We start from the raw sequence: 18,291 nt of genomic DNA, 5'->3' as shown, positions 1-18,291 counted from the left end.
GCATAACATTAGCCAAACAGCATGTTCTAGCCTGATGGCTGGTACCACATTCCTGATGTAGCAAGGTCCCAGACCCCCAAGGGCCTAATGGTGACCTCCAGAGTCAGGGATAGCTGACATCTGTCTTTGTAGAGTGGGTTACAAGGCATGGTGGGTGTGATGCAAGATGGAGTGATGGGCGCCATACACTTTTTGAATACAAAAGAGATTTATTGTCTCTTAACAGAACTGTGGGAGAGCGGGTTAGGGCCAGGACACCCTTAAGTAGATGCAATGATAATTGGCAGACTCCGCGACTTCCATAGATAAACAGTTATACAGTGGAAGGCCTCCAGCCGGACACCACTTCTGTATAGGAAGGACCGCTGTCTCCTATGGCAACAATTTTGTAACATTCACTATCGGTAGTTGTATTAAACCATTGGTAACACAAGTAGTTCTCCTCGCACTCTACAGTCTCTCACTGTAGGTCTTTACTCACCAAGCTCCCAGTCTCTCTCAAGATAAATAGGCTCTCCCAGCAGGCCAAGGGGCTAAAGAAACCCCCGCCAATTGGCTGAGATACATTGCATACTAGCACACTATGACATACTTACCTTAGAACGAAGCCCTTCCAGCGGCGTCTGCACACGGCAGTGATGGCTGACATCTTCCCCGGTGTTTGTTTCGGGTTTGTGGGCTCCGGCGCTGTCTTTACTCACCAAGCTCCCAGTCTCTCTCAAGACTCTCAGATCCAATAGCCATTGGATCCCATAAGCTCTTCCACTTCCATAACTTGGTATCTTCCTCAAGCGTCACCCCCGCTTCCCTGCTGGGTCCCTGGCTTGGCACTCACAGATACTTCTCAAGCGTCACCTCTGCTGACCCGCTAGGTCCTTGGCTTGGCACTTACTGATGCTTCTCAAGTTTAACCTACTGCTTACCTGCTTGGTCCCTGGCTTAGTACTTGCTGAAGTTTTCCCAATTCTTCACCGTCCCCGGTTGGTGAGAAGACTGCTCTGGTACTGGCTCCAGCTTACTCACAGTGGTCTTTGGTAACAAGATGGATGGTCCTTTAGTGGCAACAGCTTCACCTCTACTTCCGACCACAACTGGTTTCCCGTCCGGCTGAACTGTTACTCTCGGTTGGACTCCAATCCTGCAGTCCGAACCCTGCGCTGCTTCTCCTGCTTCTGGATAGGCCCACAGACAGCCTAACAGCCAGATGTCCTCGGCGTAAGCCTCAGGCTTCCGGCCTAGCAGCCTGGGGCAGCATTACACACGTCCACCCAGACAGTCGACCAGGTGGAACAGAACCCCGATCACCTGACCCCACCCAAATAAACAGGCTCTCCCAGCAGGCCAAGGGGCTAAAGAAAGCCCCGCCAATTGGCTGAGATACATTGCATACTAGCACACTATGAAATTCTTACATTAGAATGAAGCCCTTCCAGTGGCATCCACACACGGCAGTAATAGCTGACATCTTCCCCGGTGTTTCTTCCGGGTTGCAAAAAAAAAACAACAAGGAATTGGTCGCACACGGGAACTCCAAATTATCTTGATGTCATCTTTATTGTCAAAAGGGTCAGACAGATACAGGCAATGGTAGACATTTCACAAACGATAGCTTGCTTATTCACAACCCAAGCAAGCAAGCTATCGCTTGTGAAACGTCTACCATTTTCTGAATCTGTCTGACAGTTCCAGTGTGCGACCAATTCCTTGTTTTGTTCGTCTTCCACAGTGGTGAGCCAAGGTCTGCACCTGTGATCCACCCCGCACCTGATTTTGCCTGGAGCGGTGTGCTTCTCTTTGTTCTTTGCTGTTTCTTCCAGGTTCGTGGGCTCCGGCACTGTGAGTGGCCGGAGCCGCAATGACGTCACTCCCGTGCATGCATGCGGGAGCCACCATTTCCAGCATGGGCTCTGAAGGTCTGGCACTGTAAGCCAGACATTCAGAGTGCATGTACCGATGATGTAATTGTCTGTATGCACATTGAATATTTCCTAAACTGTGAAAGCTAAGGAGATATTTCCAGTACCTACAGGTAAGCCTTATTATATGCTTACCTGTAGGTACAAATGGTGTAACAGGGTTTACAACCACTTTCATGTATTAAAGTGCGATGCACACATAACATAAAGACATGGTCACTCAGCATGCTCAGCAGGCTCACACAACTCATAGTAAGAATTCTGTGTGCTGTGTGACTCATTTGGAGTTATGCTGACTGGCACAGCTCACATGTTACAGATCATCAGCTGTGGTTGCTGTTCTCAGCCCCCTCCTTCCCTCATTCTGAAAGGGGAGGATCTTTGACAATTAATTGCATCAGATTTACGTTCATAATTCGATCCATTGGAACTCTGCAGTGAGTTGTTTCACTGATTTGAATCAGTGACTTAGTAGCCAAGCCTAGCTGCTGCACCAGCTCCTGTGGTCCCAGAGGGTGGTACTGGAAGTAGTGCAGAGAGCAGGAGCTGAAGGAGGGAGCACAAGAGTGAGAGCATGTGGCTGGATCAGGAGGTGAGATCCTGTGTTGAGTCTGTTGTATGGCACCGGTGGTGTAGAGTGCGGGGGTAGGGGAAGCAGGGGCAGAGAACAGGAGCACGTGGCTGGATCAGGAGGTGAGATCCTGTGTTGGGTCTGTTGTATGGTAGCGGTGGTGTAGAGTGCGGAGGTAGGGGAAGCAGGGGCAGAGAACAGGAGCATGTGGCTGGATCAGGAGGTGAGATCCTGTGTTGGGTCTGTTGTATGGTAGTGGTGGTGCAGAGTACGGGGGTAGAAGGGAAGCAGGGGCAGAGAACAGGAGCTTGTGGCTGGATCAGGAGGTGAGATCCTGTGTTGAGTCTGTTGTATGGTAGTGGTGGTGCAGAGTACGGGGGTAGAAGGGAAGCAGGGGCAGAGAACAGGAGCATGTGGCTGGATCAGGAGGTGAGATCCTGTGTTGGGTCTGTTGTATGGTAGTGGTGGTGCAGAGTACGGGGGTAGAAGGCAAGCAGGGGCAGAGAACAGGAGCATGTGGCTGGATCAGGAGGTGAGATCCTGTGTTGAGTCTGTTGTATGGCAGTGGTGGTTCAGAGTATGGGAGTTAGGGGGAGGCAGGGGCATAGAGTGGGAGCACATGGTTTGGATCAGGAGGTGAGATCCTGTGCTGAGTCTGTTGTATGGCAGCGGTGGTGTAGAGTGTGGGGGTTAGGGGGAAGCAGGGGCAGAGAACGGGAGCATGTGGCTGGATCAGGATGTGAGATCCTGTGTTGAGTCTGTTGTATTGTAGCGGTGGTGCAGAGTGCGGGGGTTAGGGGGAGAAAGGTGACATAGAATGGGAGCACATGGCTGGATTAGGAGGTGATTTCCTATGTATATGCAGTGAATACAAACTGTGGGGAGGGGGGAGCAGAGAAAGGGAGCAGATGGCTGTATGTAGGAGATGACATTCTGTGGGTGGCATCGGTGACCGCAGAGAGGTTGAGCACGCAGCTGGGTCCGACTAGGAGGTGAGGTCATAGTAGCTTTATGTTATGCCATAACTGTACATAAAGCTACAATACCTGTAATCTCACCTCCTGCTATATTTAGTCTGATCCAACTGCATGCTCCCCCTCTCCAATCAGCACTGCCATAGACAGGATGTCACCTATTAGTCCCTTCCTTTCATTCTGGGTACCTTTTATCCTGGCTGAGTATCCATAACAGGGGAGTTCTACCTGATGATCTTATGTTAAAGCTGCAATTCCTGGTCACCATTAATAAGCCTGAAGTGACCCCTAGACTGAAAAGCTGGGGGTCCATTCCATCCGGTGAGTGGGGACACAGGAGGGGGTGTTGTGGTACACCTTGAAAACACTGGAGCACTTGACACTTTTGTTGGATTGGAGCACATCAGTCACTTTATATGAATAAGACATTTTTTTCACTTTCATTAATGTTGTGTTTGCTAGCGCTGTAATTTATATTACCATTGTTTGATTATCTTGTTTGATTTACACAGTTTTGGTATATTTGAGGTGTGTTTACATTTATGTTATTTACCTATTTTTAAATAAAGTACATTATTTTACATTTTACTTGTGCCTGGTATTCTCTGCGGCAGACCACACATTTTTGGTCACACCGGTTCCTGACAGCCACCAATCAGTTCATGCTCTCACCTTACACTCAGACCTGTTCACAGGTCTCAATACACCTTCCTGGTGTTTTATCTCATGGTAAAATACTCTCCAAATTCTTCAATAATCCACCACGTGAGGTAATGCACTTATAGGATCTTCAAGATCTTCTATAGCTCTTCAGTATTCAAATTTGGCTCAAAGAGTTACAGAAAGGCCATCATAGTGCTTTACCATTCAAATGCTTCAAATTTTATTTAAAATACCAAAAAAACTCACATTTGGTAGTGTACTAAAATCTGTGCATACAGATATACAGCTTGCCAGGGTTAAATCACATTGCCCCCTTAAGACTCTAAGGCAGCCTTTCTCCACCTTTTCAACACAGAGGTTCCAATCCCAGGGAACCCCTGTTAAAAATGACTATATCTACAACCCCTGAAACATTAGTGTGATGGTCAGTGGGAAGAATGCTCCTTACACTTGTGGTCATTGGGAAGAATTGACCCCTTACATACAGCTACAAAGATCAATGGTGTCAGTGGGAACTTATCTGAGAGGCAGAAATTGCTGATTGCTGAAGGAACCTCTAGCAACCTCTGAGGAACCCTTAGGTTCTATGGAACCCTGGTTGAGAAACCCTACTCTAAAGGGAATCAGCATTTCAGTAAATCAAGCCGTAGCACATCACTTCCTGTCTAGCGTGATGACATTATAGACTCTGTTCTCTACGCATTTCATCACCAGTCACATGCCTTTCTCAAGGAGAAGGCTTTTGAATAAGGTAGCGCTGCACCTTTTTGTTTTAATTTTTTTGAAGGTGTGGGAAAACACAACAGTGCACAGCTGCAAGCCTTTCACACATTTACTTTACATATTCAGACTACCAGTATTCCTTGTTACACAGATAGTAGCATGGTGATTACCTTAATATATTCTACCTTGTAAAAAAAGAGAAGTATGGGCAAATCTTTTTTTGGTTTTATGCCAATTTATGCTCATAGGTCTATGGTACTATAGTACTCCTGTAGTCCCAAGTCCACATTTGTCCACTAACAGCTGATGGGGCAGAGCCCTGCCAAGCTTGGGAAGTATCCTGGAAACATTGTCTAGATCAGGGATCTCCAAACTGCGACCCGAGGGTCAGATGTGTCCCTTTGCTAGCCGTTATCCGGCCCTTGGGGCACTATTCCTCCCACTGACACCAACAATGGGGCAATATTTCTCAGCTCTACTAATGATGAGATACTATTCCTCTTACTAATAGGGGCACTACTCCTCCTATGGGCCACCAACCCTGAGGCCATATATATTCTCACTGATGCTGGGACCGGGACATTTTCTGCCCCCCGCTGGCTACAATCCAGCCCTCCTAAATTCTGAAGGACAATAAACTGGCCCTTTGTTTAAAAAGTTTGGAGACCCCTGGTCTAGATCTACCTGGCTTGCCTGATTGACATCCAGCTCCATCTTTCAGCACAAGGCTGAGAGATGAAGCCAGTTGAGCTTGTGCCGCCTCCTCAGCCTGTCCCCCCAGTGAGAGCTGGAGGAGCAGAATGGAGTGCGGTGATTGGCAATCACTGTTCTCTGCTCCAAGCAGAACAATAGCTGACTGATCAACTGTCCCGTGATTGGTCAGTTCTCTGTCTTAGAAATGGCATAGGACATTAATTATATTAGATTAGTGTCAAGGACATAGAGGATGAGATGGTCAAGGGCAGGGGTGTTGCTAGGTCTACAAAAGATCTGGGGCTAGAGCCCATAGCAGCGTAGTAAAGAAAGTCATACGCTTGGGTGGGCATACACATGTATATACACCAATATACATGTGTGTGTGTGTGTGTTCGTGTGTGTGTATATATATATGCCCAGAGAGCCCCCCACTTACATCAGGGTCCCCAGAGAGCCCCCCTTACATCAGGGTCCCCAGAGAGCCTCCCCCTTGTATCAGGGTCCCCAGAGAGCCCCCCACTTACATCAGGGTTCCCAGAGAGCCCCCCTTACATTAGGGTCCCCAGAGAGCCTCCTCCTTAAATCAGGGTCCCCAGAGAGCCCCCCTTAAAATCAGGGTCCCCAGAGAGCCTCCCCCTTAAAATCATGGTCCCCAGAGAGCCTCCCCCTTAAAATCAGGGTCCACAGAGAGCCTCCCCCTTGCATTAGGGTCCCCAGAGAGTCTCCCACTTACATCAGGGTCCCCAGAGAGCCTCCCCTCCCCTTGGGGACCCCTGCAGAGACTCAGGGCTATGGGCCTCAGATTCGGGGCTATAGCCCCAAAAGCCACCCCTTAGCGACGCCACTGGTCAAGGGTTTTATTAAACGAGGCGGGATAGGACAACGTTGTCATTAGGGTGGTTTGGGTGGGAATTGCTCCAATTTTGGCTATGATTGGATGTACAATTCAGTTCTGTAATAAAGATTATTTTATACCTCCTGAGCCCTGATGTGTAGGCTACTTCTTCTAGTTGGATACAATGTCGTTTTTCATACTTCTTATATGAGTTTTTTTAATAATTACCGTAATAAAAATAAAAAATATATAAAAAATATATATATTCTAGCCAGTAGCCATCTGGACAGAGAATCAGTGCATGTATTGAAAAGGCTACATATGGAAAACAGATGCTTCATCTACACTGAGTACAAGATGGCGATGTTCTTAATACCCACCCCGCGTTTCTACTTGCACCGCACTGAATCGCATGTGGATTGCACAGAAATGTGCTGCGCTTCCTTTTGCGATTACTAGGTGATTCACAGTGTAAACCAGGGCTAAAGCATCCTGGTCACCCATTCTGACAGATCAGAGTTTAGCTATTTACATAATCATAAAGCTGGGAAATCTCTACATTGTATCATATAGAAATTACTCACAAAAAAAATATAAAATTCACAAATAATCACAGCTCTCTAATATTACCACCAATACTTGGATCATTTCCATTCATAACACATCTCAATGATAAAGCCAGCACTTAGAATCTCTCAAAATTACCTAGCAGGATTACTATTGTGACAACACATCAACAGTAGAGTAAAACTAACCTGTCTCACGACGGTCTCGTCCCAGCTCACATAGTGTGTGAACAAACCAGCTGTGAGCACCTGATGAGTGATCTCTTAGTGATTTCTCTGTAGACTTTCTGTTTCATAAATCTGCAGTTTCTAGAGAATATATAGGCAGGGTGATTGGGCAAGGTGAGATTTACAGGAATTTAATGACTTTCATTTTCCTTTTAAAATTATAATACAGGATCCAAATATTGAAGTACCACTTCTCTTGTCCTGTATGTCGGGTGTAATTCTCAGTATCTGTTCTTATTCTGTATGTATGGACTCTGCACAGTACTACTTCTCTTGTCCTGTATGTCGGGTGTAATTCTCAGTATCTGTTCTTATTCTGTATGTATGGACTCTGCACAGTACTACTTCTCTTGTCCTATATGTCGGGTGTAATTCTCAGTATCTGTTCTTATTCTGTATGTATGGAGATTTTTATTTGTAAAAACAAACAAGATACATAATAACAGACTAACTGACTTAAAATAACATAAATACAACAATTACTGACATGTTGTTTAGGTCAAAAACTTAGCAGTTAAAAAAAAAAGGGCATGAATAGGAAATAAATGTCACAAAAAGACTCCTTTCCATAAGTCTATACTTCTCCTTCATTTCCTAATTTCCAAACCCTTAATCCATCGTAACTCGGATAACACTAAACTTGCAATTTTACTAGAGATAAACTGTTCATTATGCATGGCAACTTTAGTCCTTGCATGCCATTAATAGTACTTGACTACGGTAATGATGATGTACATTGTCCCTCTATCTACACCGTGTATTGTTGGGGGAACACCATAAAGCCTGTCTGAGCAACTTAGGTTTTCCAACCTTTGGATCCCAACTCCAGCAGCTACTTCCTTCCAGACTTCACGGCTTCCCCAACAATCCACCAAGAAATGCTCCATGGACTCCTCCTGATTACAGCCCAAAGGGCAGATCCTTTCAGATGCGGCCAGACCTTTCATGTTCCCCCTCACATACATCTTCCCATGGAGAGACAGCCAGGCAATGTCATGAAACTTTGAGGGCAATCTGGGACTATTCAGCAACTTTAAGCTTTCCTCCAAAACAGCTGTAGTGCAGTCTCTGAGTACAAGTGGAGGACAGAAAAATGTCCTACAGATCCTCTGGTATAACAATTTCTATGAGCTATTTTCAAGGTAGGTTTTCTCAATCCCTCACCTCCTCAGAGACTTCAGAGCTGAGTCCAGATATGGTGGGAGATAACCCTGAGTACATCTCTTCCTCTTGAGAGAACCACCCCGCATCCAGGACTCTGCACGAGGCAATATGAAGGCCCTAACACTGTTTACCCAACACTGGAGTCCAAGCACCCAAAATTTACTTTAAGGAAAAGAGAATCAAAAAACACATTAGGATTTATCATATTAATCCCACCCTCCTTCTTCAGCAGGTAAGTAACCCCTCTTTTTATTGGATTTAGTCTATTACCCCAGAAGAGTTGAAAAAACAGACTGAAGAGCCTTGCAGAGAAAGATTTTGGCAACGGAAAAACCATAGAGACATATAGAAAGATAGGAATTAAGTAAGTTTTCAACATTGTGACCCTTTCTCTGTAGGTCAGCTTGCAATTCTTCCATCACTGAACCCTTGCATTTCCAGCATCCAATTTCTCCTCCGAATTTAGCCTGGCATTATCTTCCATTCCAAACGTAACCCCTAAGATCTTAAGACAACTTGAAGCTATTGCAAACTGGGGCAGGTCAAAATCTGGATCACCCTGCAGTGTCCAGAGAGCTTCACTCTTCTCAAAGTTGACAAGAGACCCAGAGGCTTCAGAGTAAGTTTCAATGGAAGCTGCTAGCAACTGGGCCTCATGGGAGGTGGACACCACTACAGTGACATCATCCGCATAAGCGAATACGGATAGGGCCGAGGCATGGGGCATATGTACCCCCTGAAATTCACACTCCTGCAGTGATCTCAAAAAAGGATCAATGGTAAAAACATATAAGAGGGGACTCAAGGGGCAACCCTGCCTCACCCCAGCCTCAACCCTAAAAGTACCGCCCTGCCACCCATTGATAAGTGGAAAGCTCTCAGCCTTCCAGTATAAAGTTCTCAGCCAATCAACGAATAACCTTGGCATACCATACTTTAACAAAGTTTCCCACAGATACCCATGGTCAACCCTGTCAAAAGCTTTAGCTTGGTCTAAACTCACCATATACTTCTCATGCCCAAGAACCTTACACCTCTGAAAAGCTTCCCTCAAGGGAATGAGAGCACCATAAATATTCTGCCCTTTAACCGTGCCATACTGACAGTCTGTCAATAGTGCTGGAGAAAAACACTTCAACCTAGAAAATAATATTTTTGCCAGAATCTTCCGGTCTACATTTAAAAAGGCTATAGGCCTCCAGTTTTTGATGTCATTAGGTTCTTTAACCTTGGACAGCAGAACTAAGGATGGATGATACTCTCATGGATGGAGGCATCAGGCGTTTCTCCAAACAACTTTTAAACACATCCACAAGAATCGGAGCTAGGAGTTCTTTAAATTTCTTATAAAATTCAGCTGTAATGCCATCAGGTCCTGGTGCCTTCTTTTGACGTAATTTATCAATAGCCTCCCTAACTTCCTCCACCGTTATGTCTGCTGTCAAAGGAAAAAAGTCCAAATTATCAACAACAGGACCTAGAACCGCCTCTAAGAACTGTGCCATCTTCTTCTTATCCAAACCCTTCTCCCAAAACAAGTCACCAGAGTATGATCTTACCACTCCCAGAATACCCTCCTGAGACTCCTGCAAAATCCCCTGGGAATCCTTCAGGCCCGTTATTAACTTCCTAGTCACCTTGTCCCTACAATTTTAAAAGGGATCAGATGTCCCCGGGGATCCATAATCCCGTTCAATTACCAGGGAATTGTATCTGCTATATTCATATTGACTTAGCTCAGATTTTACTTGATCAATTTTCCTCCCTACCTCCAACCCGCCTGAATAAAGCAACTACAGCTCTTTCCTTAGCCTGAGATAATTGCTATATCTACTTTTCCCCATTTTAGCTGACAACTTCCTCAAGAGAGAAGAGATGTCCTTTTTAACATCCTCCCACCGATCCGCAGTACAGTCATAGAAGTCTAGTCTCTTAGCATGGTGTTGCAAGAGGTTCTGTACTTGTTGCTGAACAGATACATCTTCTAAGAGATTAGAGTTTAGCCTCCATAGCCCCCTGCCCATATCAGGATGCTTACAGGTTCCCAGACAAAAATAGAGGGCCACATGATCTGAGTAAGGTACCAGCTTCTCACTCATATTGGTCACCATTTCTGTACGACTTACCAGTGGCATATTTAGTCTGCTTTTGATATTACCATGAAAGAAGGTGAAGCCTGGCTTCCTGCCATTTTGTGCAAAAATATCACTTAAACCGGTTTTCTAAATAATACGATTAAGAACTTTGGAGTCACTACCCACCACCCTACCAGATGAACGGTCACTAATGCTGCGTACACACGAGCGGACTTTCCGGCATACTTGGTCAATCCGACCGTGTGTAGGCTTCGGCAGACTTTTTTTCCCCAAAAGTCCGCCGGACCTAGATTTAAAACATGTTTTAAATCTTTCCGTCGGACTCAGTTTCTGACGGAAAGTCTGCTCGTCTGTGTGCTGGTCCGACGGACCAGATACGACGCAAGGGCAGGGTATTGCATCTCGCGCTAGGTGCAATAGGAAAAACAAATTTTCCTATTGCGGCGAGCGCGGGGCATACCAGGCCCTTAGGTCTGGTATGGATTTTAAAACAATAGATTTTTATTAGTATTTTTTCCAGAATATACAAAATACAAGCATATTGTACATTGCTCATTTGTACATATTGTTCGACATTCAGGATCTTACTGCATTAGTAGAGTACAAAGGATAAACTGGTAGGGTTACTAAGAAATATCCTCATTTAAGCATTATATAATTGTCAAACCTGTCACCCCTTGTGGGTACACACTGTAAACAGACTTTCTGCTGAAGTACTCAAAGTTAGCCCTGAGAGGACCTTACTGAGGGTCCCCTCAAACATACTGCCATGTAACTTCCCTGTAGATTTTGTCATTAACCAATAATAATAAACTTAGAGTGACTTATTTATAACAGTTAGACTTCCTCAGTCCTTTAATGTGAGGTGTACAGTGTATTATTTCTATGTTATGTGCTAACTATAATACCATATATGACCATACCCATCATTGGATTGTACCACTAGACGTTTGGTGGATGCATTTCAGTAGTAGAGAAGTTGGAATAAGTTTCACACATGTGTGGAGGCATATTTAGAGGAACTCCAAGTTTTCCAATGTTCTTGGAAACTCGGGGTTCTTCTTTCTGTATATGCTAGCATTTTTTCCATAGTGTATTGAGCATTTACTCTAGATATGACTTCTTCAATTTTGGGAGGTGACGTAGAGCGCCACTCCCTGGCTATTGATATACGTGCAGCAAACAAGATGTGGGTTACTACTTTTCTCATTAAAGGAGGAAAGTTTTCGATGCCTAAACTTAGAAGAGCAAGAGCAGGGTTGATGGCACAATCAGAGTTGGTAATATTTCTAATTAGTGACTGTATTTTTTGCCAGAAAGGTTTTATAGCTGCACAGTTCCAGAATATATGGTGGAGGTTGCCAATAACTTGGCAGTTTCTCCAGCAGAGAGGTGTGATACTAGGATTCATTTTGTTTAATCTATACGGAGTTATGTACCATCTATGTAAGAGTTTTTGTGCATTATCCCAGTGGTCTACGCATGCTGAGGATTTATGATTATATTTTATCGCTTCATGCCATTGGGACATAGAAAATTCTTTTTGTAATTCAAATTCCCATTTCGCCATGCTGGGGGTTTTGGATTGTAAGTAGAGGGGGGTGGTGAATTGGTAAAAGAGCGATATTCCCTTACGATTATTGGAAGGTTTGCTTAAGAGGAAGTCCCACAATATCTGTGGTATGGCTATCTGTCGTGTTGGGTATTTGCTCGTTTAGTGGTATTTGATATGCTTTATATCTATCTACCGCATTTTGATGAGACGGAGCAGGTGCGGTGAAGTTGTCTCCTGAGGATTTCCATGTTTGGACTGAGAAGTTTGGAATTAGGTATTCGTAGGATGCTAGTGGTACGTTTAGTTTCCTAATTGGGGTGTCTGTAAAGTGATTATGCACTAAGGAGGTCCAGGCATCTATTGTTGCTCGTATAGTTAAGTAAGGTGGGGTGTTTGGTTTGCAATGTATACAGGCTGCTATAGCCAACGCAGGGAGGTCATGACCTGGTGTAACGGTGCGTTCAATAACTGACCAGCGGTTATCTGTGTGGCAGGAGAACCAGTAACGCATTTGGTCCAATATTGCAGCTTTATAGTATATCTGTGCATTCGGTAATCCTACTCCCCCTAGATGTTTAGGTTTATAGAGGTGGGCCAATGCTATTCTGGGTTTTTTACCCCCCCCCCATATGTATTTTTTCAGGCATTTCTCTAGTTGTGTAAAAAATTTCTGGGGAATTGGTATGGGCAATGATCTAAAATAATATAGGAGTTTTGGTAGTATTTGCATTTGGTATGCAGTTATCCTCCCCAACCAGGTACGGTGTAGTTTATTAATTTGATTTAGTTCCTCTTCAATTTTTGTCAGTAATGGAGGGAAGTTTTGTGAATAGATTTTTGAGGAAGCGGAAGTCAGCTGCACACCAAGATAAGTAATGGAAGGGGGATCCCAGTTGCAGGGAAATATATTTTCCAATCTGGTTTTGTTTTCTTTTGATATGTGAAGCGAAAGTGCGTAGCATTTGGTTGTATTAACTTTGTAAAAGGAGATTTGCCCGAACTTATGTAATATTGTTTTGACGATGGGTAAAGAAGTTGCTGGGTTTGTTAAAGAAAGGATTATATCGTCAGAAAACAGTCCTATTTTATGGCTATCAGAGCCAACTTTAATGCCTTCTATTTTGTCGCTGGATCTAATAGATTCTGCTAGTGGTTCTATGACCAAGGAAAAAATTATTGGTGACAATGGGCATCCTTGGTGGGTACCGTTAGATAGTTTAAAGGGGTCAGAGAGCAAGCTAGAGGTGAAGACCCTTGCAGATGGGTCGGAATACAGGGACATAATTGCTGAATGTATCAGTCCTGAGAGGCCAAACTTGAGTAAGGTCCTGGACAGGTATCCCCAATGGACCCTGTCGAAGTCCTTTTCTGCGTCTAGTGCTAAAAAGATGCTGGGCTGCTTGTTGATTTCTGATATGCGCAGAAGGTCTAGCATCCTCCTTGTCCCATCTGGTGCCTGTCTGCCCTTTACAAAACCTGACCTGGTCAAGCCCTATGAGGGAGGGAGTTATTTCCATAAGTCTGTTTGCTAAAATTTTAGCGTATATCTTTAAATCAGAATTTAGTAGAGAAATAGGCCTGAAGTTTTGTGGGTCCGATACATCTTTACCAGGTTTAGGGATAGTGATAATGATAGCTTGGAGCATTTCTTTCGGGAAGGAACCAACAGAAGCTGCTATATTAAAAATTTTTACCAATTCGGGGGCGAGGAGAGCAGAGAAAGCCTTGTAATATTCAGCGGAGAATCCGTCTGCTCCTGGTGATTTGTGCATGGGTAGTGAGTGAATAACGGATTCAACCTCTTTGAGTGTGATGGGCGCATTTATTTTTTGTAGGGAAGTTTTGTTTATTGAGGGTAGGTGAACGGTCTGTAGGAATTCTTCAATCTCTGTGTCAGAGGGTTGGTAAGTGAGTGGGTCCGTCTTGAGATTGTATAGGGATTCATAATAGTCCTTAAAGGCGTTGGCGATATCTTTGGGATTTTGGTATATGACTTTGGTACTGTGATGTCTGATATTTTTGAGGTTAGAACATGCCCGTTTCCTTTTAAGCTGGGAAGCTAGGATTTTACCTGCCCTGTTATTTTGGGAGTAGTAGGAGACTTTTAGTTTTTTTAAAAAGGTATCATAATCCGCTCTAATTTCCTGTCCTACTTCTTCGTGGCAGCTGTTGAGACATTTGAGTATTTCACTTGAGGAGGTAGCAGGATTCTTGTGTTGTGTTTCTAAATCTGCTATCTTCTCAAGTAGTTTTGTCATGCGCTGCTGTTTCTTTTTCTTTTCCCTAGAGGCTACCTGTATAAGGGCGCCTCTAGCGAATGCTTTGTGTGCACACCAGATGGTCATAGGTGAGCATTCTCCATTATTATTGAATTGAAAGAATTCCGTAATTTTTGCTGCAATTTCGTCTCTGAGTTTGGGGTGTGATAGAAGAAATGTATTGTTGCGCCACAGCGGCTTGTGGGAGTTTTTGTTGGCATCCACAATCTCAATAGTCACTGGAGCGTGGTCAGACCATGTGATATTATGGATGTCAGCTTTCTGGACATTTTGCAAAGTGTACAGGTCCGTGAGAAAAAAATCTATTCTAGAATAGCTCTTATGTACAGCTGAATAAAATGTGTAATCCCTCTCGGTGGATCTAAGACAGCGCCAAGGGTCATAGAGCCTCTCTTCGTGGCACAGCGAGTCTAGAGAGGGCCGTCGCTTAGAGGCCACCGAGGACACATCTAATTCTATGTTCATAATCAAGTTAAAATCACCACATATTAATAAGTTGCCTTTTTGCACCTTTTTAGCCATACTTACAACTTTGCGAATAAACCTTAGAGTTCTAACATTAGGTCCATACAAGTTAACTATAGTATATGTGACATGGTCCAGTTCTGCGATTACGATCAGAAAGCGACCTTGGGGATCAATGTGTTCCTGTAAGAGAGAGAGGGTTAGTGTGTCCCTAAATGCAATCATTACTCCATTCTTCTTTGTCGTATTCTTGGCCATAAATACGTGCGGAAACTTGGGATGTGTACATTTCGGGGAGTTATCACTGGCGAAATGAGTTTCTTGTACACATAGAATGTCACATTTCTCTTCCAAGGCTGATTTCCAGAGGGCTCTTCTTTTGTAGAGGATGTTCAAGCCTCTCACATTGTATGACATCAGTTTAAGATTCATTCTTGTGGAAAGTTGCGCAGCAGAGCCATCTAGTGGTAGTTCCAGGAATTGGAGTTGAGATGTTGGGTATGGTCAGTATGCATGGGATCCGAGGAAAAAATGTCCTTATAGCTTTGCAAGTGAACAGTTTAACCGAACAAACTTGAACTATTGATAAATGGTGAGATGTAGGCAGCAGGAATTGCGGATAGTAGGTCACGGGAATCATCTCGTAACTAACGTAGGGGATTCAACAGGGTAATCCCTTGAACAGCCGAACATCGGGTGGTTGATCAGAAAGAACAACTTCCTAGAAAGCTGCAAGTCACCATAACTAGCCAATTGACAGTTGTGAGAGGAGAGTACTCACTGAGAGAAATAGCATCAAGTGGTATAAACTTAAGCAGGTTGCTACTTGTATTTCTTAGATGTACGTTGGTTGTTGCGTCTGTTATATTGTGGGTTAGGGTCCTCAGGTACTGCATCTGCGGGAAGCAAGTGCCATTTTCGGAGAAGATCCAGGCCCTTTTCTAGCAATGTTATCGCATGCGATTCATTGTTCATGTCAACCAGAAGTTTAGCAGGGAAACCCCATTTGTAGAGGATCTTATGGTTGCGCAGAATATTAGTGATAGGTACCAAGTTGTGCCTGGCTGACAGGGTGGCTTGCGACAGGTCTGCATAAAGTGCGATACCAGCATATGGGTCAGGGAGGGAAGGATGTTGTCTTGCGAATCGCATGAGTTGATTCTTAATGTGGTAGAAATGGATTCTTGCTATCACATCTCTAGGTAATTGTTCAGGCAGGAAGGATGGTTTTGGCAGTCTGTGTGCCCTGTCAATAGTGAGGTCTGCTGGGCTTAGAGATGGGAGGACAGTCATCATGAGCTTTTGCAGGTAGGTATTGATCTCTGCGGGTTTGACAGTCTCGGGGACCCCCCTAAATTTTATATTGTTCCTTCGGGCCCTATCTTCAATATCCGCCATTTTGAGACGCATGGCTCCGATTTCGTCTTCTACCTCAAAGTGAGCATCTACCAGTTCATTGTGTGCTAGAGTGAACTCCTCCATTTTATTCTCTACATATTCCACTCTGTTGCTGACAGCTGATATTTCCCTTTTTGTGTTGCTCATAAATGCTGCCATATCAGATTGAAGGGCTCCCCTCAGGGTCTGCAGCATCTCCTTCATTGTAGTGTCAATAATGGGCTGACCTAAGGTAGGGAATGCATCTAGCTGCTCTGCATGTGTGGAGGATTCCTCCATTTCATCCCCTGCTGCTCCTGCCTCATCTTCGGTCTCTCCTCCCTCCCCAAGCCTCTTTTGTTTAACAGGGCTGCAGAATGGGGAGGATGACAAGGGATTGTCTTTAAATTGTGACTCACCCGAGGATGGCATTGGATTGCTGTATGTCTGTGTTGTGGAGCCTGACGAACGGCTCCAGGCGCCGGCACCATCTTGGAAATTTCGGCCCTCTGCAGGGCGGAAGAAATCCGTAAGTTTTCGGGGTCCCTCTCTCTCCTTCCATTTGTACATCGTGCCCGCTGTGTGCCCCTCACTCTCCTCTCTCAGATGATGTGTTTTTTGGCTATGTTAGGTGCGCTGTGAGCCGCTGATTTCACCCGGTGTGACAGAGCTCTCCTCCCACACGTCCATGAGCTCTGGCTGCCGGCTCCGCCCCCGTCTGGTATGGATTTTAAAGGGAACCCCCTACGCCGAAAAAACGGAGTGGGGTCCCCCTAAAATCCATACCAGACCCCGATCCGAGCACGCAGCCCGGCCGGTCAGGAAAGGTGGTGGGGACGAGCGAGTGCCCCCCCTCCTGAACCGTACCAGGCCGCACGCCCTTAACATGGGGGTGGGTGCTTTGGGGGAGGGGGGCGCCCTGTGGGTCCCCCACCCCAAAGCACCTTGTCCCCATGTTGATGAGGACAAGGGCCTCTTCCCGACAACCCTGGCCGTTGGTTGTCGGGGTCTGCGGGCGGGGGGCTTATCGGAATCCAGGAGCCCCCTATAAGAGGGCCCCCAGATCCCGGCCCCCCACCCTATGTGAATGAGTATGGGGTACATGGTACCCCTACCCATTCACCTAGGGAAAAAGTGTCAATAATAAAACACTACACAGGTTTTTAAAATAATTTATTAAACAGCTCCGGGGGGCGGTCTTCCTCCAGCTTCGGGGGTCTTCTTCCGACTTCGGGGGTCCCTCCGGTTTCTCTTCTCCCTGCATCCGGTTGGTTCTTCTCCGCTCTCTCTGGCCTCTTCTCCCGGTGTTCCAGTTCTTCTGCCGGCTCCTCCGCTGTCTTCATGCCGCTCTCTTGCCAGCGGAGGTCCGGACTTCTGGGCTTCTTGTCTTCAAGTCTTCTTCCCTCTTCTCTTCTCCAGATGTTGACACGACGGTCTCTCTGGCTGGACTGCTCTCTGAGCGCTCCGATGTGACTTATATAGGCGGAGACCCCGCCCCCTTATGCCGTCAAAGTTCCTGGGCATGTTGGGACTGTGACGTTTTAGGGGGGCGTGGTCACCGGGTGATGTTGACCACTAGCTCCTCCCTAGTCAACAAATATGGACACATGGGAATGTACATATGATTTATGATTAAGGCGGTTTGTCCTAGGTGCACTGTATGTGAATTGGTCTGTGAATAACATCCACCCCGTGATGCACACTATATGTGCGGTTATCCAAATGTTTATGTATGCATTAAGTATATATAGAGGTGTTTTGTAGTACATGGAACACGTTTTTGACTAGTGCACATATTGTGGTACAGCCTCTGGCTCCATTATTAGATGCTGTATTGCAACCTCTCACTGTGGGACATCTAGTTAGATTTACTATATCGTTTCTAGACTGTACACCTTCTATTATTATACCATTGTGGATACACCTATATAATTTACTTCATCTTTACCACTCTCATTGTATGGGGGATGTATTCCTTGATGTTGAATGCCATATAGGTATATAACAGTGGTACGGCTTAAGTACCTCATAAGGCTATCCCGGTTAGATTATTTAGGTTTTCAGGTAGCGCCAAACATACCCATATATAATTTTCATTCTAAACACGATTGACAGGGCACCTCACTGGGTACTCTGTGTAAGGGGGGCAGCAACCTGTGGCTTCTGGCCCTATAGACTTGTCC

At 45.1% G+C, this 18,291-nt stretch overlaps 1 protein-coding gene across 1 annotated transcript in view; it reads right to left on the bottom strand.

Annotated features, from left to right (window-relative positions):
- Window positions 1-18,291, bottom strand: part of LOC141148267 (RING finger protein 112-like) — a 66,639-nt gene that overhangs the window by 35,992 nt on the left and 12,356 nt on the right. The window contains exon 2 of the mRNA XM_073635536.1: window positions 7,134-7,253. The gene's annotated coding sequence lies outside the window, so the exon portion shown is untranslated. The remainder of the gene's footprint in view (window positions 1-7,133; window positions 7,254-18,291) is intronic.

Source organism: Aquarana catesbeiana, linkage group LG06 (genome assembly GCF_042186555.1).
Source record: "Aquarana catesbeiana isolate 2022-GZ linkage group LG06, ASM4218655v1, whole genome shotgun sequence".
In the NCBI taxonomy this organism is placed as follows: Eukaryota; Metazoa; Chordata; class Amphibia; order Anura; family Ranidae; genus Aquarana; species Aquarana catesbeiana.
This window is presented reverse-complemented; position numbering and strand designations above follow the sequence as displayed.